Source organism: Pipistrellus kuhlii, unplaced genomic scaffold (genome assembly GCF_014108245.1).
Source record: "Pipistrellus kuhlii isolate mPipKuh1 unplaced genomic scaffold, mPipKuh1.p scaffold_m20_p_6, whole genome shotgun sequence".
Classification (NCBI taxonomy): domain Eukaryota; kingdom Metazoa; phylum Chordata; class Mammalia; order Chiroptera; family Vespertilionidae; genus Pipistrellus; species Pipistrellus kuhlii.
In genome coordinates this window covers 15,976,681-16,003,468 of record NW_023425562.1, presented here as the reverse complement: position 1 = coordinate 16,003,468, position 26,788 = coordinate 15,976,681, and the positions used below count along the sequence as shown (strand labels likewise).

General features: G+C 53.7%; 1 protein-coding gene across 5 annotated transcripts in view; it reads right to left on the bottom strand.

Annotated features, from left to right (window-relative positions):
• Nucleotides 1-26,788, bottom strand: part of CTIF (cap binding complex dependent translation initiation factor) — a 220,229-nt gene that overhangs the window by 6,358 nt on the left and 187,083 nt on the right. The gene's annotated exons all lie outside the window — the stretch shown is intronic.

Below are 26,788 nucleotides of genomic sequence, written 5' to 3'. Positions count from 1 at the left end.
GGCTGCTGGCGGTGGAGAACGCGCCAGGCATAAGGCATAAGAAGCAACATATGGCATATGCACAAAAGCTAAAAATGTGGACTAGCAGCATGCACTGGTGAATAACAAGTACTTCAAGACGCTGAAATATATGGTGCTGGGGGGAGAGAGAACATGATGGTAAAGAAAGCAAGGGCCACACCCTAAACAGCTCTAGGTACTGTGCTACTAGTGTGAATTTTATCCTAAGGGACGAGAGAGCCACTGAGAGATTTTAATCCGGAGAGAAGGAAGATAATATTTGCATTCTGAAAACATCCTTTCCTGCATAGCATGGAGAACAGACTGGAGCTGGTAGGGTGGAGGTGGGACTAGCGGCAAGGAGATCAGTAAGATGATGAGAAATGATGAGTTGATGCTTGAATTGAGGCAGGTGCGATGGGAGGAGATTTAGGGGGCAGAAGTGAGGGTGAGGACAAGGACAGTCTTGAAGATGGACAGCCCCCAGGTGTAGGGCTCGGTCAACTGGATACATGGCGGCGCCACCAAGGATGCTAGGAAGGCAGGAGGCGTTGGTTTGGAGATAAACTCAGTGTCAGAAATACTGAGTCTCTGGCCCTCGAGAGTATCAGGGAAGGTGACTAGTGGGCCGCTGTATTTGTGATCATCAGTGCCCAGGCGTTAGTCAAGGCCATGGATGTGAGTGAGATATCCTGGGGAAGACAGAATACGTGAGAAGAGGATAAAGGCTCCAAATCGGGAAAGAGCTATATCTACAGGGTGGGAGAGGAGGAACCCTCAGAGGTGGAGAGGACTATCAGAAAGCTCAGGGGAACAGGAAGAAGTGATGTCATAGGAATCAAGAAAGTCCTAAGGAGGACAAGGTTAACCTTTACAAATTCTCAGAGAGGTCAAGGGAGACGGAGACTGACCAGGGCTCTCTGGAGATGGTGATTAGGAGACCACGGGTGACCTCTGCCATGAGGACGTCAGTGCAGGGGGAGGGGCAGGTGGGACCCTGGGTGAGGTGGGGTTGGAGGGTGAGGGCGGTCAGCAAATGGAGACTGAATGAGCCCACCATTTCTTTTTCTTTGGGGTTTCTGTTCTTTCTTCTCTGTTTCTCCCTCTCTTGTTCTTTCTTTTTTTGGGGAACTTGTCTGAGGAAGAGAAGAGGGTGAGACGCTGGGAGAAAGACTGGCAAAGGGTCAAGGGGAGAGGTGGTTACAGCGGGGGACCCTTGAGCAAGTGTGAAGGCTGGAGGCAGAGACGAGCGGGCAGGATGCAGCAGAGGGGGGTACGCAGAAAGGGGAGGCCACTGGAACGGCCACGAGGGGCAGAGAACACGGTGCATGTGGAACGCTCAGGAGGTGCGGCCTGCAGCCGAACAACAGGATTAGCGTTGCTTTACGTTCATTACGTTCATTATTGCCATCTCTCCGTGCCTGCCTGCAACTCAGACGTCCCGGGAGAGGGAGATCCGCCCCAAACGCCACTTTTCCAGCAGCCTAATAGGCCCCAGTGTGGTGGCCATGGTCAGATGTCAAGGAAATTCATGGCCGTGACCTGGACTTCAGTCCAAGCTGTGCCCTGTGGCCTGGCTGCCAGCCCTCCTCACTAGGGCGGGCAGGCGGGCAGGCACCCTAACTGCGGACCAGGCGCCCCGGCGGCAATAATTAGCCTCCTTCCTGCCGAGCTTGCAAACCGCCGCGTACAAAGTGGCCGCAGTAAATGTCACATGGGGGAATGCTTCAGCCCACAGCTGGCCCCGGGGGAGGGGGGGAAGGGGGGGCGCGGGGTGGTGGAAACGTAATCCGGGGATCAGAGAAGACACTGAATCCTGCCGATCCCGGAGCCAGAGGATGGCCCTGGCTCCAGCGGCTCTTCTGCGGGACCCAGCCCTGGCTAGCGGCCTGGACAGGAGGCCAGTTCTGTTCACGGAGTCCCCATGGCCATGGGCTCCCAGGACCCTGGGTCGGGTTTGAAACCTCAGGGCCGTGGTCGTGACCATGTCAACACCTCCCGGCCTCCCTTGGGGAAGTCTTCCGGGAGCTGCGTGTCCTGTCTGGGCTCGGACTGTGCCCCAGTGCCCCGTGTGCGTGAACCTCTCCCAGAGGGCGAGCAGAGCATGCCCGAGGCAGCCCTGAGGCCTTACCTGTTGCTCGGGGTCTCCTGCCCAGCTGGTGTCAACCTATGAACCAAGAGTTATGGTTCGATTCCCAGTCAGGGACATGCCCGAGTTGCATGCAGGATCCCCAGTAGGGGGTGTGTAGGAGGCAGCCAATCAATGACTCTCTCTCTCTCTCTCTCTCTCTCTCTCTCCCTCCCTCCCTTCCTCTCTGAAATCAGTAAAATAATTTTTTTAAAAAGAGGGGTTCCTGAGGACTGACATTCTGAGTGTTGGCGGTAGCTCGTGTGCTGAGCTGAATGCACACTTCAAGATCCGTGTCAGCCTTCTACCGACTCATCTGAGTCAGGCGCTACTGTAGGGTCTTCATGCCACAGCTGCAGGCGCGGGGGCGGAGGGACACGCGGGAAAGAGAAACCAGGGGTAGGACCCAGGTCTCATCTGCCTCCACAGGCAGATGACAGGACCACTGCCTCCCGAGGGAGGCCCTCATCCACAAGGCCAGTGGGGAGAGGACAGCAGAAGGCGGGTGACCACTCACCCCGGGTTGCGTGGGATGATTCTGGTTTCCACCCCTCATCCCAAAGTGATCAGGACTAGGGTTTCTTTTGCTCCCCAAAGTGGTATTCACCTCGACAAGGGAAGGAGCGATGAGGGGGGTGGGAGACCTGACCCCAGGTACCATCTGACCCGTCGGTGGACCTCCGGCCTGGTCCGCCTCCTCCTCCTTCTGATGCAGGGGCCCCATCTATGCAGCGGGTTAGTGCTCCTGCCTCCCTGCTGGGTTCAGCGGGTGGTGGTGGGGGAGGGCTCTGAAGGTGACAAAGCAGCTTTGCTAGGATCCTGGCGAGAGGTGGTCAACATGGCAGGAGATCGCGACACCTGCCGCCAAGCCTGGCGTGAGCCTGAGCGTTAACTGCTCCCCGGGGACGGGAGCCAGGAGCAAGACGGTTATGGTGCCGGGCACACTGTCCGTTGCTCTCAGCTGCAGCAGCAGGGCCAGGGGAGAGCAGTTATTTTCTAAGCTTCCCTGGGGAGCCCGGCCAGCGGTACCCAGCCCGGGGCGCTGGGCGTCCGGTGGCACGGGGACCAGCAGCCCCCTCATAGTACCCTCCGGGCACCCCTCTGGAAGGATGACTGCATTCTGTGTCTGACTCAGCACAAAACAGCTCCCCGAGACAGGGGAGGGCTTTGGGCTGGCGGGGAGCCAGACCTGGGGCGCAGGTGGTGGGCAGATGGCCCACAACAGGCAGCTTCTGAACGCGCAGGTCACTGGGTGGGGACCCTCGGCTGGCACAAGGGCAGGGCAGGGCAGGGGAGGGGAGGGGGCCCCAGGCTGCCATCTGCTCTCACACGTGCCGCTCCCCACCCCTGGTCCCTGGTCCCACCCCTGGCCTCCCCACCTCCGCCCACCTCAGTCCCGGACTTGACCTTGCTGGTGTGGGGGAGGGTGTGATAAGCGTCTTGGTGAAGGGAGCTAGCTGCCTGCAAAGGCATTTTCCGCTCTCTAAAGTAAACAATCAAACAGGAAATTAATCTAGAAACCCACATCCACGGAAGGTTCAGGCTGTGATTTTCACAGCCCCAGAGCCAGGAAATTCAAAGTTATAGTCCCCATAGCAACTGGCCTGTAGAGTTCAGCCACCCGGGGCTTGGAGGAGGCCTTGAGGGGTCAACGAGGCCAGCCCCCTGCCTCCAGGAAGCACAGCCCCAAAAGCAAGCCTGAGAGCAGGGGCAGACAGCTCTCCCAGGTGGAGCATCGAGCCTGGGACGGAGTCAGGGGTCGCAGGGCTTGGCTCTGCTTTCAGTGCTCACGGCACTGACCCCGGAGGCCAGGCCAGCAGTTGACATCCCAGGGCTTCAGCTTTTTCTTTTCTTTTCTTTTTTTTCTTTCTTTAGTATTACATATATCTTCTCCCCCCCCCCCCCCCCAATGACCGCCCCCAGCTTCAGTTTTCTACGTTCCCGCATCCCCTCGACTACTCCCAGCTCCCACGTTCCATGAAATGGCAATTCTCAGGCCGGCAAGGCGCTCAGGGGTGGGGCTGTGCCTGCGCTGATTTTTATTCCCACCCACTCCTCTCACTCAGCCCCCAAGGGCCCCGTCTCTATCCCAGTTGCCCTTGAACCTAGCGATTGGCCTTTGGCCCACCCCCTGCTTGTTTTTCCTCCAAGAAATATCTCAATTGATTGACAGGTCCAAGAGCTTTCACAGCAGACACCAAGGCGGCTCCGATTTTTGGATGCCCTTCTCAACCTGCCCGCTTCTGGATCAAATTTATAATATTATCTCAATGCGCACTTCCTGCTCCCCCGACGGATAGGTTGACCGGGGCAAACCCTTCCCCCCCACAATCTTCCCTCCCCCCTCCCCCCTCCCCACAAGGATGTGGAATTGTATGTCAGGGCGGGTGGGGTTTTCATTGGTGTGTGACTAGTGAGGAGTCCCCGCCTGGCAGGAAAGGAGATAAGGACAGTGACGCTCAACCCAGAAGGAAGTAGTCTGGAATCCTTCCCCCAGGGTCTGGGAGCCGACTGGTCTTATCAGCATGATTCTGCAGTCTCTGCCGGGACACTTGTGACTACACGAGCTGAGGCAAGAGCAGGCGCTTGCAGGCACCAAGCCTGTGGCAGAGGATGCCCGCCTGCCCGCCCACCGCCAGGCTGGCCCCGGAGCCAGGCCGTGAGTTGAGCAAAGCAGTGGAAAAAGAAGTGGCGCCTGCTGGAAAGCAGACAGAGTGGCTCCTTGATTTCCTAACAGGCCCAGCGCATGCCAGGGGCCTGCGGGCCAGCTCCGAGCGCCCAGCTCGCTTGCGCAACAGTCCTTTCCTCCTCTGGGTAAGCTTTCCCGGGCAGCCGAGCCGCTGTCCAGCCACCGAGTCCCTGGACAAGGCTCCCCCCCGCCCCCACCGCCTCCTGCCTTCTCCTGTGGTTACGTTCATCAGAGCAGGGTGGGCAGCTCAGGGAGACGGGACACCTCCCGGGGGCGCAAGATCTTTCCTTATGAGCAGACCCAGAAGCCTCCTTAGGAAGAAGGCTGGTGGGGAGGTCTGTGGACAGATGGCGGGCTTCTCTGCAGTCTCGGGGGGCACTGGAGGAGGGCAGAGCCCAGAGGGTGAGCCGCTGGCTTCAGGGGAGGGGCCGAACGGACAGGCCAGGGCGTCCCCTGCTCACTGATGAAGGCACGTGGTTATCTGCGGGGCTGTGCCAACCCACCTTCCTCAAGCCTGGGAAGCAACTTGTTAGGCTCCTCGTGTGTGCCAAGTCAGTGTGTGTGAGCCGGGCGGGCTCAGGAACCACCGAGAGGCTGTGACCAGTGGGACAGGGGCACACTGGCTCCTGACTGCGCTACCAGGCACGGCATTCTGAAGACGCTTTTGCTTCAGCTGTGCCCTCTTCAGCACGGTAGGCCTGTGCTGAAGGCATAATTAGCATGTGTCCTCAGAGCAGCCGTCACCGAGAGAGGGGCAGGCGGGCCTGGGCTGAGAAAAGGGCCTGGGCCGCCAGGGGACGGCAGAAGGGATTTGGTAAGTGCCGTCTGCCAAGGTGAAGGCAGAGATAAGAGCATTTCATTGGCACCTGGAAGTGTGTTTGGCTCAAGAGCCATTCCTTAGCAGAAGACATCTTTTCATCACGCGGCGTCCCCTTGTCTAAGTGGAGATGATCTTCTCAAAGGAGTGAGCACGGGAGTCAGCGTTCTGGGATCTCCATGCATTTGGCCCACCAGGATGCAAAGGGGAGAAAGGGCTTAGCCTGCACTCAGGCGCTGGCTGGCCCACTTCCCGCCTGGGGCCCTCCCTCCCTCTGCCTCCCTGCCACAGATCTGCAGTCCGGCCAAATTCATCCGCTCCCATCTACCTCCAGCTTTTGCTCCTCACTCTCTCTGCAGGGTCTGCCTTCTCCCACTCTGGCTCCATTTTCTGGCTCACTTAAGACTGGATTGCAAAGCCCCCCTCCCCCGAGAAGCCTTCCCTGACCTCCTCCTCTAACCTCTGTGACCAGAGGTTCTCCATTCCCAGCCGTGGGGCAACTGTTTGGTTTTACTAAGTCCTAAGGGGAGTCGGAGGGTCTCCTCAGACCAGCTTTTCCTCACAGGGCCTTGTGCCCGGCTGTCCCTCTCAGAAGACCCGTGGGTGGACTGGGAGGAAAGTGTGTGCTGGGACACAGTCACTTAGAAGGGCCTCTCTGTCCCCTGGGATGCAGCCTCCCCAGTGACATACAGACCTGCAGTACGGCAAGTCCTGCCTCCCGCCAGGGAGTCTAAAGGGATGGAAATAATTTCATTCATTCACTCATGCATTCAACAAGGAGGCATGGATCTTGTTCTCAGAGATCCACTAGTCTATCAGGACGTTGCATAAGCAGTGCTGGGAAATGATCAGTAATTACCTGGGCTCTCATCCCGACTTAGTCATCCACCAAATCTCATTGCACAGCTAACCACTGTCTCGATTTCCTCAGAGAGACAGCCTGTGGGAGATCATTCTTTTGAAAACACTGGCTTTACCTTATTCACAATAGCCAAGACCTGGAAACAAGCTAAGTGTCTTTCGATAAATAACTGGGGGACATAATGGACTTCTCTCAAAAAATTAAAAATGGAACTGCCATTTGACCCAGTGACCCCCCCTTCTAGGAATATATACTAAGAAACCCGAAGAATCCATCAGAAAGAATGTCTGCTCCCCTATGTTCATAGCAGCACGATTTACAACAGATAAGATCTGGAAACAGCCCAAGTGCCCATGAGTAGATGAGTGGATAAAAAAGCGGCAGTACATTTATACCATGGAATACTGTGCAGCAGTAAAAAAGAAAGTATCTTTTACCCCTTAAGACATCATGGAGGGATCTGGAGAGCATCATGCTCAGTGAAATAAGTCAGTCAGAGAAAGACAACTATCACATGATCCCACTCATATGGGCAAGCTAAATAACAAAATAAACGGATGAAAGCAGTGGATCCAGAGACATGGAAGCATGGAACAGAGGGGGAATCTCAGAGGGAAGGCAGGGGAGGGTAGGAGGGTAGGAGGTAATCAACCAAAGACCTTGTATGCATATATGCCTGGCCCATGGACACACACAACGGGGTGCTGAAGGCCTGGGGCGGGAGACATGGAGTGGGCTGGAGAGGTCAATGGGGGGAAAAAGGAGACATTTGTAATATTTTCAACAATAAAGAAGTATTTAAAAAATAAAATAAAACCTTTGCTTAAAATAAAAAAAAAAGATGTAGTACATAGAGGGTAGGGCAAAAGTAGTTTACAATTGTATGTGAAACACAGAGTTCATCCCTGTATTATTATCTATTAACTAGAGGCCCGATGCATGAAGATTCATGCAAGAATGGGCCTTCCTTCCCCTGGCTGCAGGCACTGCCTTCGCTCCTGCCGGAGCTACCTTTCTGCCTTCACTCCAGAGCTCCCTTCCCACCTTCCCACACCAACCAGAGGCTCAGAGCGGTTGGGGTGGTGCGGAACACTTGTATTGTTGCCAAGGCAACAATGCAAGTATCCCACCCTGCCCCCAGCAGCTCAGTGCCTGCTATGCAAATCAATCCACCATATTTTTGGGTTAATTTGCATATTCACTCCTGATTGGCTGGTGGCTGTCATAAAGTTATGGACAATTTGCATCTTTCTCTTTTATTAATGTAGATTAGAGACCTGGTGCACGAATTCATGCACGGGTGGTTCGGCCAGCTTACCCCAATTGGGGCTGATTGGGGTTGGGCTGGCTGGGGGGAGGGGATGTGGGAGGTTGGCTGGCCAGCTTCTGATCATGGTGGTGGGGACCGATTGGGGCTGAGCTAGTGGGGCTGGGAGGGGTGTGTGGAGGGGCCACTAGAGGTTGGCTTGCCCCAGATTGGGCTAGTTGGCTGGCTGCAGTGAGTGTCATAGCCACCCGTTATTCTGGTTGTTCCAGTGGCTTGACTATTATACATACAGATTATTGTATTATTTCGCATATGAACAATTGTAACCCTACTTTTGTCCCACATGTAAATACGATGGAATACTACTCATCTAAGAAAAAGATGAAATATTGCTTTTTTGCAGCAACATGGATTTTGAGAATATCATCTAAGTGAAAGAAGTCAGATGGAAAAACTAGAACCCTATGATTTCACTTATGTGAGATATAAAACAGAAAATAACAAATGAACATACAAAACACTCATAGACATAGATAACAGTATGTTACCAGAGGGGAAGGGGGTTGGGGGGAGGATGAAGGAGATAAGGGGGTCAAATATATGGTAATGGAAGGATTCTAGAGTGTGGGTGGTGAGCATCCGACGGAATACACAGATGTATCATGAATTTGTACACCTGAAACTTACATAATGATATTAACCAATGTTACCCCAGTAAATTGAATTAAAATTTAAAAAGAAAAAAGAAAACACTGCCTCTAAAGGAAAGGAAGAAAGAAAAAATAAATAAAAGCTCTGCTGGTCTGGCTCAGTGGTTGAGCATTGATCTATGAACCAGGAGGTCATGGTTCGATTCTCGGTCAGGGCACATGCCCAAATTATGGGCTTGATTCCCAGTGTGGGACATATAGGAGGCAGCTGATCAATGACTGAAATCAATGAAAAAAATTTTAATAAATAAAGAGAGAAATGGGAAGTTTTTCTTGAACTTCTGTTAAGCCCAAAGAGCCAAAGTAGACATGTGAACCTTCCAAATACTAGTAATTTAGATTATAGTTATCCTTCTTTCTTTAAATTGTGATGTCCATAGACAATTCTAGACCTGCTTTTGCTGAGCATTTAATTCCCCCCCCTGGAATTCAATATGTGATTAACATATTAAATGTTAAAAAGAGAGAAAGGGGATGTTTCCTGGAGGGGACTGTGGGGCGAGGGACGTTGTCCCCTCAAGTGAGTGTGTGGGCTGCTGAGAAGAGACCACAGGAGCGTGGGGAGTCTGGGAAGCAGGAGGGAGAGGCGAGGCCCTGGAGGGAAGCCCAGCGCTGGAGAGCGGATGGGAGGCGGCACTCCAGGTTCAGGGGTGTGCTGAGCAGAGCCACCGCCCTGGCGAATGGGCTCCCCAAAATAGGTCCGACCGAGGCAGGTCCCTCATGGCTGTGTAGAGGCCGAGACAGCCTGTGGGCCCAGGAGATAATTACAGAAAGCCAGCGTTATGTAAGGAGACTTAGATAGCAGTTTGGGTTAAGAAGAAAGATACTTAAATCTGGCCTTTGGATTATTTTAAAACCTTACTCTGTTATTTGTGTTTATATATAAATTGCTCTCTCTTCACGCTGTGTGCTAACTTCACTGTAAAATTATATAGAAAAATCCCCTACGAGGTGATTTTACCTTATTTCCCCACTTTTCTCAGCTGAAGGTGTTCTGAGAAAACTTTTTGTTGGAGCATCACACGTGCAAAAACGTGCGCAAATCCTCTCAGCACCCGGTGAGATGGCTTTCACCCAGGGGACACGCTCCTGCGGCCGCTCCCTGCCAGGACCTGGAGCATGGGCTGCACCTCCACAGCCCTCTTTCGGCACCTTTTATCACAACTCTCCCAAGGTCACCACGATCCTGCTCATCACCACGGCTTAATGTCACCCATTTTTATTTATTTTTTACTGACCTATTTCTAAAACGTATTTTTATTGATTTCAGAAAGGAAGGGAGAGGGAGAGAAACAGAAACATCCATGATGAGAATCATGGATCGGCGGCCTTCTGCACACCCCACTCTGAGGATCGAGCCCGCAACCCCGGGCATGTGCTCTGACTGGGAATGGAACCGTGACTTCCTGGTTCATAGGTCGACGTTCAACCCCTGAGCCAGGTTGGCCAGGCAGTGCTAAGCATTTTAAACCCCCATGCATTTAAATTGGAAGCAAACGCACTGACCCTGCAGGCTGGTCTCTGCAAGGTCCCTTGCTTGCCTGGTGGCCGCTTTGAGAGCCCCACCCGTTCTTGGCCGCCCTACTCCGGGTTTTCCTCGCCAGGATGTCACTTGATTCTGGACTGGTGGGAGAGGCATGCCACTGTTTTCACCAGCGAAGAATGGAAGGCCAGATCCGAATTGAATAATGTGCAACGTGCCCAATACATCAGGATCAGGGAGCTGACTCCCTAAGCCAGGAATCTGTCCCAAAAATTTGGTGCTTCCTTAGGCCCTGACTTTAAAGATATGTGTCCTTCAACTTTTTTTGCAACATGGAACCCTTTGAGGATTTGATGAGAACTCTGGTGTCTTTCCCAGAAAAATGCACATCTGCATAGGTTCATAGATGCTGGCGTACAATTTCAGTGGGTTTCCCGATCCTGAGGGCCACCCAAGGGTCCCAGGTACAGACTTTGACATGGCCTTCCATGCTTCAACCTGAACCTATGGGAATATAGGACAGCGGTCGGCAAACTCATTCGTCAACAGAGCCAAATATCAACAGTACAACAACTGACATTTCTTTTGAGAGCCAAAAAACCGACCTCTGCACATGGGCCATGAAATTTCAATCGCACTGTATGCGCGCCTGCATGTGGTATTTTGTGGAAGAGCCACACTCAAGGGGCCAAAGAGCTGCATGTGGCTCCCGATCCGCAGTTTGCCGACCACTGTTAGGAGCACAGGACAGTGACTCGCTTCGTAAGGACAACAACACAGCCAGGATCTCACGTGTCAGCAGGAGGAGGATGGAGCCTTTTTCTGTGGCTGTCCAGGCTAAGGCTGGGCATCTCTGTGGCTAAGTCAGGATGCCAGGGTGGCTGATAGAAAGTCACCACAAAAGTTCTGCACTATGTGCCGGACACTGGGCAAAGGTGATCGCTAATCCTTATGGCAGCTCTGCCGAGGTGAGAGCGGTTTCCCACTTGACTGATGGATAAACTGAGGCTCGGAGAGGTTAAGCAGCTTGCCTCTGATCCCAGCTAGTCCCAATAGTGATATTCGAAATGATGGAAGTCTGACGCCCAAGCCCCCCTTCTCCCCTCCTCACGATGGGGCTTTCAGCTTCCCTCTCACCTGGCTGTACGGATCCTGAAGCCAGGAAGGGAGTTTTTCTAGGGCACAGCGGGGAGGTGAGGGGGAGCTGGGTGACAGACCGCACAGGGTTGCCTCAGTGCACACGTCTGCACTCCGGGGAAATGACTCACTGGAGCCCCGCCGCTCTGGCCTCCAGGGGACATACGCACATTTCCTGTGTCTGAGCTAGAGCCTCGGTAGGTGTGAGCTGGCAGATCTCTGAAAGCAGCCAGAGATAGAACCCCCTCCCCCCCACTCTTGCTCTGTATCCTAGGATGAAGCAGCCACTCCCTGGGTTCCTAAGATAGGGCTATGTCACCTCTGGACCTCAGTTTTGTCATCTGTAAAATGGGGGTAAAGGTCAGACTCGATCAGCGCTCCTTAGTGTGTGGTCCTCCTCCTGGCAGCATCAGCACCACCCGGGACTCTGCAGGTCCCTCTAGGACAGGGCTTCTCAAATTTAACGCGCGACCCCATGGCGTGGACGCTCATTTCCCAGCTGAGCACCAGAGATCCAGTGCAGGGCTCAGTACATGACGGCCCACGGGCCAGATCTGGTCCGCAGCCTGCTTTTCACAGGCCCATGAGCCAGGAATAGCTTTTACATTTTTATATACCCGGGGGGGGGGTGGGGGGAGAAATAAAAAGAATAATAATCTGTGACACATAAAAATGCTATAAAACTCAAATGTCAGTGTCCATAAATAAGGTTGTGCTGGAACACAACCGCTCTCATCGCTGCATCCTGCCTGTGCTCTCCCACCACCGGGCAGAGTGGAGTCGTTTCCACAGAAGCTGCTCTGGGCGCTGCCCACGGCTGCCCACTACGCACAAGCCTCAGGGATGTGGTTACGCTGGATCCTGCCTTCTGGCCTGCACAGCGAAAATACTGAGCATCTGGCCTTTCTAGAGGTTTGCTGACCTCTGATGAAAGGTGTGGAGGGGAGTGGAGGGGAGGGGAGGGGAGGGCTATGATCCTTTCTGGGGGCAGAACGTGAGTGGCCAAGGGCGTTTGGGATCTGTGGGAGTCTGACCTGGCCCGGCCAGCCACGAAAGCCTTTACACAATCGCTTTGAGGTTGGCCTGGATGGCAGCTCTGACCATTTCCTTGTATGGTGACCCCAAATTCCACTCCAGAGCAGGGGCTCCTAAACGGGGACGCTCCCCAGACAGAGCACAGGGCTCCAGGACCTGGCCAGCTTTGACCTGAGGGCACTGTCGGGGGAGAGGGTTCCCTGCAGAGGTCAGTCATGTCCCCACCCTCCCAAACCCCGCACCTTTTACCCTTTGGGGAGATGTGAAAGTCTCTGGCAGGGTACCACCCCGCATGCGTGCCACCTGCCCAGGAAAGGGGAGGTTATCTGAGGGCACAGGCAGGCCTTAGGAAGGTCCTAGAGACAGGAAACGGTCATCGGGCACGGGGCCTCTTTCCCAGAGGGCAGCCCCCCGACTCCCCCACATTCTAGAATCCACTTCTCCCCATTAGGCAGAGGCAGAAAAGGCTTGCAGCCCAGCGGGCCGGGGGCAGCCACCCTCACCAGTGGGGGCCTCCTCTCCCCAGAGCCTCTTGCCTGTGGCATTACCCAAGCAAGTCTCAGCCCTGGTGCTGGGATTCCAGGTAGTTTCCCAGCCAGCCCCACCTCATCTAATTGCTCTCCAGTCAGCTAATCCTTGGCCCACGCCCTCCGCTCCAGCCGGGCAAGCCACCTCGGTGTGGCCAGCAGGAGCTCCGGAGACTTCCCGTGGCCCGCGTCCAAGCCTGGGGCAGCCTGTCGACTCCCCTTGCCCAAACCACATCCGCCCTGCTCTTCCCCACACCTCAGACGCTCCTCTGACTAACGTTTCCAAAGCCAGCAGGGCCCGGTCCAGCCCCGGCCCAGAGCAGCCCACGGGTTCCTTCCCTGCTGTCCTCCCCGAGCCCCCAGACTGGCCACATCCCGCCTCTCAGGGAAGAACAATTAGCAAAAAGTGGAGTGGTACCTACTGTTCCATCCCCAGAGCTAATTGTTTTAAGCAGGGCTTTGGCCTTAATTAAAGGACCATTAGTTAGGGAATGTGTGTTTGCATTTCTTCGGTCTGGCTCTTTTAACCCTGGGAAACCCGACTCAGCAAATACTTGTATGTTCCAATCCCTCTGAGTAAGGGACAAAGTCTTAATTACAGAAATGGCAGTCCTGACAGCAACAGGCAATCAAAAGGGCCGTGGAAGAAGGAGCTAATTGTGCCTTCCAGTCCTGAGCCACCATCTCTGCTTAGCCATCATGAGGGGAAGCTGGGACTGGCTGTGTGGCCCCCTCCCCCTCAGTGTGCGGATTCTGTTCTTGGCTCCATCATGCAGCCTGTCACCCCTGCCCTCCACAGCCCCCTTCCATATTTTTCTTTCCTCTGACCTTTTCTGGCCCCTCCTTTTCCTCCTCCCTACCTTTCTCCATCCTGGGGTCAAAAGGATTGCCTTTTTCAGACCCTGCCAGGGGGCTCCAGCCAGTCAGCCAGCACCAGCACACGGCCATGGACTTTCGTGCTTCAGCTCACACCGCCTTCCTTTGCCTCTGGGAGCTCAGAAAGAAGCTATAAAAAATTCTTTTGAAAGAACAAAAATTATTTTGAGACTCTGAGGATCCAGATACTTTTGGGATCCAGTATGTTCCAGAAGCCCAAGCCTAAGGGTTCCAGAAGCTAGCTTCCAGACCTCCACTGTCCAGACAGTAGCCACCAGCCACATGTGGTCTTGAGCACTCCAAACATGCCCTTGGAATGGAGAGGTGCTTTAAGTGTAAAATACACACTGGATTTCAAAGACCGAGTACAAAAAAAAAGTATAAAGAACGAGCTCATTGCCCTGGCTGATGTGGCTCAGTTGGTTGGGCATTGCCCCGAGCACCAAAGGTTGCCAGTCAATTCTGGTCAAGGGCACATGCCCTGGTTGCAGGCTCAATCCCTCATGGGGGTGTGCAGGAGGCAGCTGATCAATGTTTCACTCTCACATTGATATGTTTCTCTCTCTCTCATTCTCCAACCCTCTCTCTCAAAATCAACAAAAATATTTTAAAGAATCTCATTGATCCTTCTAATATTAATTGCATGTTGAAATAATTCTTTGGATATATTGGATAATATATAAAAGGTATTAAAATTGTTTTCACCTGTCTCTTTTTAACAAAATGCAGAAAATGTACAATAACATAGTAGCTCCCCAGCTGGGATTGTGCTGAGATTGTTAAGGGCTAAGAGGTTCCATTGTCCTGAATGTTTGTCCTCCCCCACCTGCTCCCCTCTCTCCCTCCGGTGCCATGCTGTCACCTTCTTCCCAACCCTCACAGCATCTCTTGTGTCCTGTGCATCCTCCTTCTGCACCCCTCCTCACCGGAGAGGCAGGAGAGGCAGGCCCTGCTACTCCGCCTGCACCTCCAGGCAGACATGGGACACAGCAGGTGCGCCCTCAGCAGCCTCTCCTGACCCCCTCCGCCTGGCTCTCCATCCACAAAGCTGTGCCAGAAGCCCACCTTGAGCCTGATTGTGGCTCCGGAGCTCTGACTGCAGACAGATTAATGAAACGTCATACGAAGCCTGGCAAACCGAAGTCAAGAAAAGACCCCTTCACCGGAGTGAAATGACGGGATAGAACACAGGCAGCTGCACTGGCTGGCAGCAATTCTGAACTGGGCCGTTGGCACTGTGAGCACAACTCACATCTTGCGAGTTTGACTGGGGAGCGTGTCTCCCTTCTCTCTTCCATTCTAGCTCATCTCCAAAGACCACGACCAGCCAGCTCCACCCTGCTCACACCCCTTGCCTCCTTAAGGATTCTGGACTTATCTCCTAAGAGAAATCTCCCCGGACTAACTCTAGAGGGGCAACTATCATGTTTGCTTTGTTCAACTGAGACATTCTATTTCATTAAGTTATTCAACAAGTATTTATTGAGCACCTACTCTATGTCAGGCACTGTTCAAGGCATGGGGGACATGGCTAAGAGAACAGACCTATTCCCAGCCTTCCCATGCTAACTGGGGAGACGAAAAACAAGCAGATTAACAACAGCAAAACACCGGTATGGTAATGCCAGGTCCTGGGCTGGGGGTGTACGGTCGGGGAGTGCCCTCTGAGGAACTGGCATCTGGGGGTGTACGGTCGGGGAGCGCCCTCTGAGGAACTGGCATCGGCAAAGGCCTGGAGGGGCGCCTGGAAGTGCACTCTCCCAGAAGGAACGTCAAGGGCAAAGGCCTGTGACTGGTTTTACTGGGTCCCTGCCCAGGTGTCCTCATTAAGAAGCACGTCGTTAGGCATGATAAAAAGATGCTACCGACGGCGGATCCTTCATCCCATGTCCTTTGTTTTTCACGTCTTTGTTCTGTTACAGGAACGGGAGGAAGTCGGTGAAGTCTGTCTTCCTACCCCCGCGCCCCACCCTTCCCACCACAAGAAAGGTGGTTCCCAGCGGTTTCTCCTCCCAGGGCCTGAGCCAGGCCACCTGGTGCCTCCCGATCACCGCTGGCTGCAGTGAGGATGGAGCCGAGAATGAGGAGCTGGGTTCTAGCTCGGGCTAGAGGTGGATGGACAGAAGGGAAACGGTGGCTCCTAACGGGGTCTGCCCAGATGCACAGGCACTGTCTACAAGGCATTTGTGCTCCACAGCTGCAGGCGGGGACAGCGGAGGTGGGTATCGATCATCACGTGCTGAGTTTAGAGGGTGGGTGCTGAGAGCTGAGCAGGTGGAAGCAGAAGGCTCAGTGTGGGCCCCGGGAGCTGTGTGCATGTACGTACCAGCTCCCAGCACAGGACACTTCATTTTTTTGCTTCTCCTCCCAGCTGATCGGCGAGCAGGGACCACAGCCTGCTCATGCCCTGGCCCAAGCAACCGGCCCAGCACTGAGCACCCAGACTGCTGGGTGGAGGTTACTTGAGAGAGGACAGAAGACTGGGCAGGCAGGGCGGGATGTGGGGCGGGCAAACCACGGGGAGGCACGGCCATTAGAGGGGTGCTGAGGGGTCCAGGCCAGGAGTCAGTGGGGCTGTTCAGCCCCTCCCTGAGGGTGGGAAACAGACAAACTTTATTCTTCTGACTTCTGGGTTATCTGAAGTTCCCGACGGCGTCTGCTTTCTTATCTTCCAAATGTGGGTTCCCCCATGGGACCTGATGTGCAGAAAGCACCCAGCCTGCCTCCCCCGTGCTCCCAAGCCGGCCGAGCAGACTGTGACGTTACCCTATTGGGAAATCGTGGGGGGGGAGGGGGTGTGTGGGTGTCTTCTTATTTTTTAAAACCCCAAGGATTAAAAAATCTACACCAGCGTGTTTCAAATGATGTGCCACAGAATTTTAAAAACACGCAATACCTGGCTATTTAGTCAGGGGCACCGACCTCATTTTCCTTAAAATCCTCAAATAAAAACAACAACAAAAAAACACAACAACAACAACAACAACAACAAACAGCCAACACAATAGCTGTCTGGCGTGAACAAAAATTATATCTTTTTTTTTTTTTTTTTTGGTCAGATTAGAAAAATATATCTCTTTTGGAGTGCAGCAGAATTTTAGTCAATTAGTTCATGGGTGCCAGGAGATGAAAAAGATTGCAAACCACCAATCTAAACAGATGCATGTATACATGTACATGTGTACCTTGTACACACAACTGCAGCCAGAAACAGTTTATCCACTGCCGTCCCTTCGCCAGTTTAAAAAAAACCCGCCAGCCCCGCCAAGGCATCCAGCTCTCCCTCCCTCCTTGCACAAAGCAGGGCCTCTTGAAGTTCAGACATTAATTACTGAGTTAGAATATTTTTCAAAATTACAAGGCATGGCCCCAGGAGATAAGAGGAAGGAGGAGGAGAGCGCAGAGCGCGGAGGAGGAGGAGGTGGAGGAGGAGGAGGAGGAGGAGGAGGAGGAGGGGGGAGGCAGGGAGGGCTCTGCCTGGGGCTGCGGAGGAGGCCGGGCTGGTCTGGAGTCTGGGGCGGGGGAGGCCCCAAGCCTCGGGAAGGACCCCCACCCCCACTCCTCGGGCCAGGCGCCCCCTGCAGGCGGCACTGAGCCCACGAGGGCAAGTGAACCCCGTTCTGGCCATGTCCAAGGGGCATCGGTGAGGAGAGGGAAGAGCTAGGTTTTCCCTTTTAGCCCTGAGCGGGCAAGTGTAGCCCTCTCCGCCGCAGGCCTTAAACGCAGAATTCCCATAGAAAACAGTTAGGTTAATTACAACTGTCTCCAGTCCTTCCCATCGGCACCACTGGGAAGGGCTGGTGGCGCTGAAGATGCCCTGGTGGCAGCTGTAAGGGCTGGAGGCACCCCATCTAAGTTTTAAAAAACGCCGAAGACTTGATGTTGAAGAAAGCCTGCTCCCATCTCTGTGCCCTAATGCGGGACCTCATTCCCAGAGAGCCGCAGCCCCCGTCTCCAGCTGCGGAGGCCGGGCCGGCCCTGGCTGCTGCCCCCACGCAGGGCGTGGAGTGGCCCTCCCGGAGCCCCGAGCAGGCGAGCTGGGGAATCTCGAGTTTTAAAACCGTTTAAAACCGGTTCTGGCGTGGAGACTGGGTTCCCTGTGGAACCAGTGCCTGGTGGAAGCTGGTATTTTTATAACTGCAGGCTCCCTATCAGATCCCGGGTTACCATGGTTGCTAAGGGGAACACTGGCTTCAGATTTCACATTTCAGCTCGCAAAGGCTGGCTGAGGAAGCGGAACAGTTAAAGGGTGGGGGGTGGGGGTAGGGGCGACCCGGATTTTATCTGGAGGGAGGAGGTCAAGACCTTGCAGCCTTAGACAGGGACACGGCAGTGTGTGTGTGTGTGTGTGTGTGTGTGTGTGTGTGTGTTGGGGGGGGGAGGGGAGGGTGGGGAGGGTGCCTGAGCAGGTGGGGGCGGGGGTGGCTTGCACCACAGAGTGCCCTGGCTGCTGAGGAGAAGGGGGGACAGCATCTCAGAGGGGGCACAGCCGTGGGAGTTATTTCTGCGCAGGTCCCAGGAATGGCTGCTTACGCCAGGGTATCCATAGCCTCAGATGCTGGACCTGGAGGGCTCTGCGGCCACACCGGTGCCCAGGGGCCGGGCACCTGCCTCGGGAAGGCTGCCTTCTCCGCGGAACATTCCAGGCCCGTCTGTGCCTAAGATGAGGGCTGGAATAAACCCTTCATGCAGAAAGGTTCTCCTGAATTTTTAAGCGCCTTCCCAGCCTTGAACGTCCCAGTGAGTCTTTCTGATGGACTGTCTTGGAGAAGGAATTTAAAGGCAAGGAGTCGCTGAAACCAGTTTGGCTCAGTGGATAGAGCGTCGGCCTGTGGACTGAAAGGTCCCAGGTTCGATTCTGGTCAAGGGCATATACCCTGGTTGCGGGCACATCCCCAGTAGACTTCTCTCTCATCGATGTTTCTAGCTCTCTATCCTTCTCCTTTCCTCTCTGTAAAAAAATCAATAATATATATATAGACAAAGAGTTGAGGGTTGTTCTCTGCTCAGATGCCCTTGCCAGGCATCTTTCCTTGTCTCATCTGCCCTCTGGGCTCACATTCCTGCTCCCCCCCCCCCCCTGCCCCGTTTGGAGCACTACTGTACTTTTGTGCCCTGGCCCGGGAGAGCCCCAGATCTGACTTTGTCTCAATACATTTCTAGTAGAAAATGTGCCTAGGAGACTGTTCAGTTCAATAAAGAAGTGGCCTTTTCATTGGTGTTTGTTGAATGAATACAGCATGCCACGGGTTTGCTCTCTGGCAGAGAGACTGTCCGAGGCTCCAGTATCATCTTGCGTCCACCCAAATGCCTCCGCTGTCAGACCCTCTCTTCATCACAGACACAAACAGGCACACCCAGGCTCATTCTGGCCCCAAGTCTCCACTCAGCTTTCTTCCCAGAACCCTTTCTCCCTCCCCATCAACACCTGTGCGAAGCCCACTGCCCCTTAAGCTCCATCTCCTCTTCCCCTTTGCCCCTCGGCAGCTGCTCAGACCCCTGAATTCCCCCTTCCTGGATATGCATGTGCACAACCCATCGTAAATGTCCATGGCTGCTACATTTTTGGGGATGCAGTAGCCAAGTGGGCTGTAAACCGTGTGGGGAAGGGTCGCCATTTACAATGCTGTAGTCCAGCACAACTGGGAACCTTTGCAGTTCAGTGAGAAAGCAGCATCGTTTCAAACCAAGTCACTGCTTACTGGGTGAATGCAGAGTCCTGAGCAGAATGCTGTTGGGTTCCGTGACAGACAAGACCCAGCCCACCCCCAGGCGCCAATAAAAGACTGAAATGATTTAAAAGACCAAGGAGAGGTCAAAGGGCATTTGTATAACCACCGGGCAAAGGTCAAGTCCAGACAGCAAGGGCCCTGTGTGGATGCTAGTCCTTACAGGGTCACGGAGGAGTGAATCGGGCAGGGTGGGGAGAAAGTGGGGAGTGGGTTTGGCCTGGAAGGTGGACAAGAGTCAGGGAGGAAGAAGCGGAAGAGGGAGCTCCAGGCGGCAGGAATGCACGAAGCCTTCTGTGGGAATATGATGGGAACAGTGCAGGTGCAGCCAGATAGGGCTCTGCAGAGGCTCTCCAGGAAAGGGGTGCGTGTGTGTGTGTGTGTGTGTGTGTGTGTGTGTGTGTGAGAGAGAGAGAGAGAGAGAGAGAGAGAGATTGTGGGGAGGCCTTGGTGTCCGGTAAGGAGAATGGACCTCTTTCGGGGGCAGCCTGTGATGGGACACTTCTCGTGAGCAATGCCTGGAACATGGGTTGCTTTCCACAGCAACCTGCATGGTCATGCCAGCTCATTGCCACTGGCTTTACGTGACCATTGTATGCACGTTAAGCCTTAAGACGAGCCTGCAGGGTGAGTATCGTTCCCATGTGACAGGCGGAGAGCTGAGGTTCGGAAAGATTAAAGAACCAGCGCAAGCCCTGCAGCTGGTGAGTGGTGGTGCTGGGATGCAATCTCAGGTCTCTCTGGCTCTCCCGGCGGCCCCTTCCCCTGGCTCTGCTCACCAGCGGCCGCTCACTAAACGCACCGAAGAGGCAGCTACTCCGATGTCCGCATGTGGGCTGCACACTGGAGTCACACGGAGAGCTCCCTTCAGACCCATCCCCACGAAGTTCGGTTTAACTGGCTGCAGGAGAGGCCTGTGAATGTGTGAGTCTGTCAGAGCTTCTCAAGGTGAGGCAGCCTTGTGCGGCTGGGCTGCAGGGAGGAGGATTTCCAATCTCCATTCCTGTGAGGGGTGTGCGGCTGGGTGGCCTGGGCCCCTCCTGGCCACAGTGCGCCCTGCCAACTAATACCCGCTCCATCTCCCGATCCGGGGAGGGCAGGAGGGGTCCCCCTGAAGGAGAGGTGCCTGAAAGTCTGTGCTGCTGGACTCAGCCTGTGCACCAGCCGAGGATCTCTACCCACACCCACTCCATCTCGGCCTTTTCCCCTGGAGCCAAAACAATGTGAGCAATTGAATGCACGCTCATGCAGAAAGTTAAAAAAGTGGCTCTCATTGTTGCACGGAGCAATTTCATTTCCTGAGAAGCCTGACTCGCTGCCCTCCGTGTTCTCCCCGCCTGCATCCCTGGGGAAGAAGGGGGGAGGCGGGGTGCCCCTTGCAGACACCCCCCAGAGGTGCCTGCCCTTCCTCTGAAAAGGGCAGGGTGGGGTGGCTGGGGTTTCTGGGGCCTGGCGGGGAGGAGAGTAAGGGAGCCAACCAGAGGGAGAGGCTGGTGGGGTCAGAGGGGGGTGCAGAGGGATGAGATTCCTGACAGGCACCCCCTCCCTTCCTCCTTTTCTCTACTCCTGACCTCTGGCGACGGCGGCCGGACTCAGAAGAGGGCAGGAAGGTGGAATCACAAGTCGAGTGGGCCGCAGAGAGTGGGAGACAGAAACAATGAGAGGGAGCGCAGAGAGGCAGGTCCACCAGGCCCTGGCCAAGTCTGCTCAAAGGAAACAGGTGTAAGGGGTTAAAAGCCACGCCGGCACCCCTGCCAGAGGAATTTCCAGCAAAGCTCTTAAAGTAAGGGGCCCAGAGGACAGCCTTCAGTGATAGCGGGGAGGAGGCTGGCGGAATCCCCACGGGGTCACAGAGGTGAGGAGGGTGGAAAGCATTGCAGGGTCAAGAAAGGGTGGGAGGGGGGAGGATGGTGCTGGGGGAATCAGACCTAAATCCTGGCAGGTCGGCTCCTGCAGAGGTGGGAGAGGATGAAATCATTAGCTCGGGCAAGAAATCCTGATCACGGCTGCCACTCAGGTTGAGGGCCCTGGCAGAAGGAAGGGGTCCTTAGAAAGCCATTAACAAATACCTTGGGGATGTCTTACCATCTCTGTGTATCTTCTTTCATGTTTTTCAACAACAGTTTGTCCATTTCAGTGTATAAGCCTCTCACTTCTGTAGTTAAATTTATTCCTAAGTATTTTCTTCTTTTTGGTGGTATTGTAAATGGGATTATTTTCTCAAAAATTTTTTTTCAGATAGTTTGTTATTAGTAGGTAGAAATGCAACTGATTTTATATGTTGATTTTTGCACCCTGCAACTTTACTAAATTCATTTAATAGTTCTAACAGTTTTTTTGGGGGAGACTTTAGAGTTTTCTTTATATAAGATCCTATCACCAGAAATAATTTCACTTCTTCTTCTTCTTTTCTGATGTGGATGCATTTTATATCTTTTTTTTTTTTCTTGCCTAATTGCTCTGGCTGGGACTTCCCATAATATGCTGAGTAGGAGTGGTGAGAGTGAGTGCTCTTGTTTCTGCTCTTGGATTGAAAGAATTAATATTATTAAAAATGCCCATCCTAGCCGAAGTGATCTACAGATTCAATGCAATCCCTATCAAAATTCCATTGGAATTTTTTTACAGAAGTAGACAAATAATTCTTAAATTCATATGACATCACAAAAGACTCCAAGTAACCAAATAACCATGAAACAATTTTAAAAAGAACAAATCGGGAGGCATTAAACTTCCCTGTTAGTTGGACATCCCCCAAGGGCTCCTGGACTGCAAGAGGGCGCAGGCCAGGCTGAGGGGACCGCCCCCACCCCCGCCAAGTGCACACATTTTTGTGTACCAAGCCTCTAGTATATTAAAAAGCTACAATAATCAAAATGGATATATAGATCAATGAGGCAGAGTTTAGAATCCAGAAATAAATCTATGCATATGGTCAACTGATCTTTGACCAAGGGGCCAAACACACAATGGGTGTTGGGAAGACTGGATATACAAAAAAATGAAACTGGGACTCATATAATACACAACAAAATGGATGAAAGAGTAAACACAAGACCTGAAACTATAACTCCTCACAGAACACAAAGGGGAAAAGCTTTATGACATTGGTCTTGGTAGTGACTGTATGGATATGACACCAAAAGCACAAAAGCAAAACCAGACAAACGAGGCTACCTCCCACTAGATAGCTGCCTAATAAAGTTAACAATTGATAGGGTGGAATCGCAACCTACAGAATGGGGGAGCTGTTTACAAACCACGTATCTGATCAGGGGTCAGTTCTCAAAATACGTAAGAAATGCCTACAACCCAATAGCGAAAGGACTAATGACCAAATTTAAAAAATGGACGAAGCACCTGAAGACATTTTTTTTTATCCTTACATATTTTTTTATCTTTTCATTGCCCCCCCAACACGCCCATACACGCGCCCCCCCTCCCCGCCCCCCAGCAGAGTTTTTGAGGTTTTTCGTCCATTGGTTTTGCTTATATGCATGCATACAAGTCCTTTGGTTGATCTCTTATCTCCCCCATATCTCCTTATCCTCCCCACTGTAATTTGACAGTCTGTTTGTTGCTTTACTGTCTCTGTATTGAATAGACATTTTCCCAAAGAAGAGATACACATAGCCAATAGATAGGAAAAGATGCTCAATGTCACTAATCATCAGAGGAATGCAAAGCACAAAGCTATGAGATATCACTCATATTTGTTAGGATGGCATATATATATATATATATATATATATATATATATATATATATATAAAATATATGAAAGACAACACGTTTAGAAAGGATGTGAAGATATGAGAACTCTTATACAATGAAAAAATGGTACACCGGCTATGAAAAACAGCATAGGGGCTCCTCAAACCATTAAAACCATCAGAAACAGAAGCACTACATGACCCAGCAATGCCACTGCTGTGCATTTATTCAGAAGAATCGAAATCAAGATCTTGAAGAGGCACTACCAGCCCCATGCACATGGCGGCATGACTCACAGTGGCCAAGATCTGGAAACGAGCTAGGTGTTGAAACAAGCCAGTCACAGGACCGACACTGCATATTTCCACTTAAATGAAGTCTCTGAACAGTCAAGCTCCCGGCGGCAAAGAACAGAATGGCGGCTGCCAGAGGAGTGGGAGGAGGGGGAAGTAGGGAGTTGCTGACCACCGGGTTCAAAGTTTCAGTTGTGCAAGCTGAGTAAGTTCTAGAGATCGGCACAACATGGTGCCTGCGGATAACAGCATTGCTGTGTACACTTAACAGTCTGTCCAGAGGGTGGACCGCATGCTAAGTGTCCTCACCACAATAAAAATTTAAAAACATTCAAAAAATTAAGAAGAGCTTGTGAGGCGCAGGCGAGTTGTAAGCAGGAGGACAAGGAGACGCCTGCAGCTTTGGGCCGTCAATAACGCTCTTCAATCACTTTGAAAACCTTCTTGGCAGGAACCACAGGCTCTTAAACAAAAAAAGGACTCATTGAAAAGTATTCCTCTCTGTCCCTCAAGAGAAGGATCTCTGATTGGCAAATGCTATTTTTGGCAAAAGCAGAATCGATTCCACAGAGATCGATGCAGCCTCCGCCACGCGGCAGGCGCTGGGCCGTGGATGGAGACGAGAAGGGAGCATCTGCTCTGCTCACCAGGCAGGGAAGCGGGGCCGGCGGGAGCAGGGATGGCTGGCGCTCAGACCTGGATTCCAACGTGGACACTGCTGCCTGCTGGCCGTGCGGCCCCAACGAGCTGCCTGACCTCTTTGTTCTCTAGAAAATGGGGATGATAATGCTCAGGGTGTTGTCTGAGTTAAAACAGAAAAAAGAAAGCATGCCGTGCTTTGGACCGGGCCATGCGCTGTGCTGTTGTCGGCACTAAATACCGCTTCCTCTGAGGTCGAGTGGAAGGATGGAGCGGTGAGGATGGAGGTGTGCACTGGCTCAGGGAGGCAGCGGGGTGGGTCTGGGCTCACACCAAGGGGACCTGGACTGAGAGGACTTTGGGGTGCGGTTGTGGCATGTCTTGTTGGGGGGCTTGGAGCATGGCCTGGATGCTGCTTAGTGGGAAGTTGGAACTGAGAGCCTAGGGATGGTTCTGGGAGCCGGGAGGACCCCAGGGCAGGAAGGAGGGGGCAGATGATTTGGGGCCAGCCACCTGCAGGGCCCAGGGAAAAAGCCTACAATTTTCTAGCAAGGGGAGTGCCTTGGGCTTCCAGAAACTTGTTAGAGCTGGCTTAACCTGCTGCGGGGGAGGACTGGGGATGAGTATGTGTGTGATAAGGTAGGGGAGGCAGCAGCTGACTAAGAATTCAGGTGTCTGTCTCCTGAATTCTGGGAAGGGCACAGGCTCTCCGAAGGGGCTGATAAGATCCCCAGGGCACAGCTTTCTTTCCCAACCTTCTCATTTAGGGACACCGAGTTCTCTGCTGGAAAGAGCCCTGGATTGGGAGCTCAGGAGTTCTGGGTGAGGCAGAGCCTAGACTGGCTGCGTGTCACTCGAAGGGCATTCGGCCCCTGTGCCCCTTTAAGATGAGGCATGTGCCCAGGCCCTGCGTCAGACTGGAGGACACCAGACTCTAGGGCACATGTGTCAAACACAAGGCCCATGGGCCAAATCCGTCCCGCCAGGCCTTGCAATGTGGCCCGCACCGCGCTGTCATCACTGCACTCCGCTGCGTTTCCATCACAATGACAGTTTATGACTGTTCAGTAAACCATTCGGCCCGCGATTTAGGCTGGATTTTAGATTTTGGCCCCTTCTCTGATTGAGTTCGACACCCCTACTCTAGGGAGCCATCCTGCCCTAGAGTAAGTCCCTGGGGCAGTTCTTCCACATTCCAACCTAGTTGCCCCAGGGCACTTAGCACCTTCTCCATCCCTGCCTTCTTCCCCAAACCTGTAGGCAGAGCGGTGTGTTCCCTCTTCACATTCGAGGAACAGGCTCAGAGCAGGCGAGCTCTTCCCCAAGATGGCACAGCTAACCAACGGAAGAGGCAGGACTGGAACCCAAGGCTAGGGCTCCTGAACCGCCTCGCTACAGGGCCTCAAGCAGGGGGCGAGGAACACGGGGCTGTGGTTTCTCTTGGACAACATGGGGAGCCCCGGATGATTTATTTACCCCTCACGTTTACCGCGGAGCACGGCAGAGGCTGGTGTTCGTGACACCTTCCCACAGAGTTCAGTGCGACCAACAAGTGGGCGCTAGGGAGGGTCCTAGTTCCTTGTTGGTGCGACCTCCTGGCACGCTCCGGACCTCACACCGGAGGGTGTGCACTGCCACAGGCCATGCCAGAACCGTCCCGGCCATCAGGGCCGTGCTCAGCCCTGCTCCCTGCTTGAGGGAGCAGGTGACGGCGACACCAGGGGGTACCCGGATCACACAGAGGGAACGTGTGGAGACAATCCAGGCCACTGCCCTAGGAAGTGCTGCCTTCTGCCTTCACATGGGCTGTCTGGGGCTCAGGCAGGGATGGGAGGGCCCCTGGAGGCCACCCGGGCCAGGCCCCTGCCTCCTGCCTCCAAATCACCCCCAAAGGGGTGCGGGAAGCAGAGCCGCGGCCTCTCTCAGTGCTGCATTCTGAGCTTCGCACACTTTGAGAGTGAAATACCACCAGGAGAGACCACTGTGTGAGTCTGAGAGACAATCTGAATCCATGGGCGTTTGTTCGGAGGATGCCTGGCTCTGCGGGCTGGCGGAGGCTTGTGGATCCGCGCAGCCTGGACCGAGCACCCTGTTTTCTAGAAACGACGCTTCAGAAACATCTGCAGGTATCCCTGCCCTTCCCTCCACAGCTTTACCATCCTTCTTCAAAAACACAGACTGTCCTTGGAACCCACGTGTCCCCGTTAGCTGACAAGTCCCTTCCACCGAGACACTTCTCCACAGACCAGTCCACGCTCAGGCCCCACCTCCACCTACTCCCGAGGGTGGCCCCATGTGGCTCCTGTGCTCACGCCACTGACACTGTGCCCCCCACCCCTCCTTGTTGCTAAACTCAGGCCACTTCTCTGTCCTGGTTTTATCGGTTCCCCAGAGGCCGCTCCTCCGTGGGTCCTGGGACCTGCTGCTGGGGTGGGGGGTACGGCTCATGAGAGGTAGCTGCCCGTTCCCAGGGAGGAGTGCTGCGATGCTGTCCTGGAACCTTCTCTGCCTCGGGTCACTAACTCCCCCTTCTCTCCCTTGGGTCACTATCCCCGACTTCTCTGCCTCGGATCACTATCTCCCCCCCCCCCCCCTCCTTGCTAGCTCCCCTCCTCCCCTCCACCTGCACCCTCTCCCTGGGTGACCCCCTTGAGTCTCCAGCCCTGAGCATCAGGAATACATCAACAGTCCACATCCCCAGGCCCCGTCCTCAGTCCGCGTCCCCAGGATGACCTTTTCCTTATCTTCAGACACTTCCACCTGAGCAGCCACATGACCTGGGGACTGGGGCGACCAACAGGTCACCCAAACAGAAAAACCGGCTCCTGGTGCTCCCCCTCCTCCCTCACTTCTCTTCCAGACGCCCCCTCCCTGACCACGTG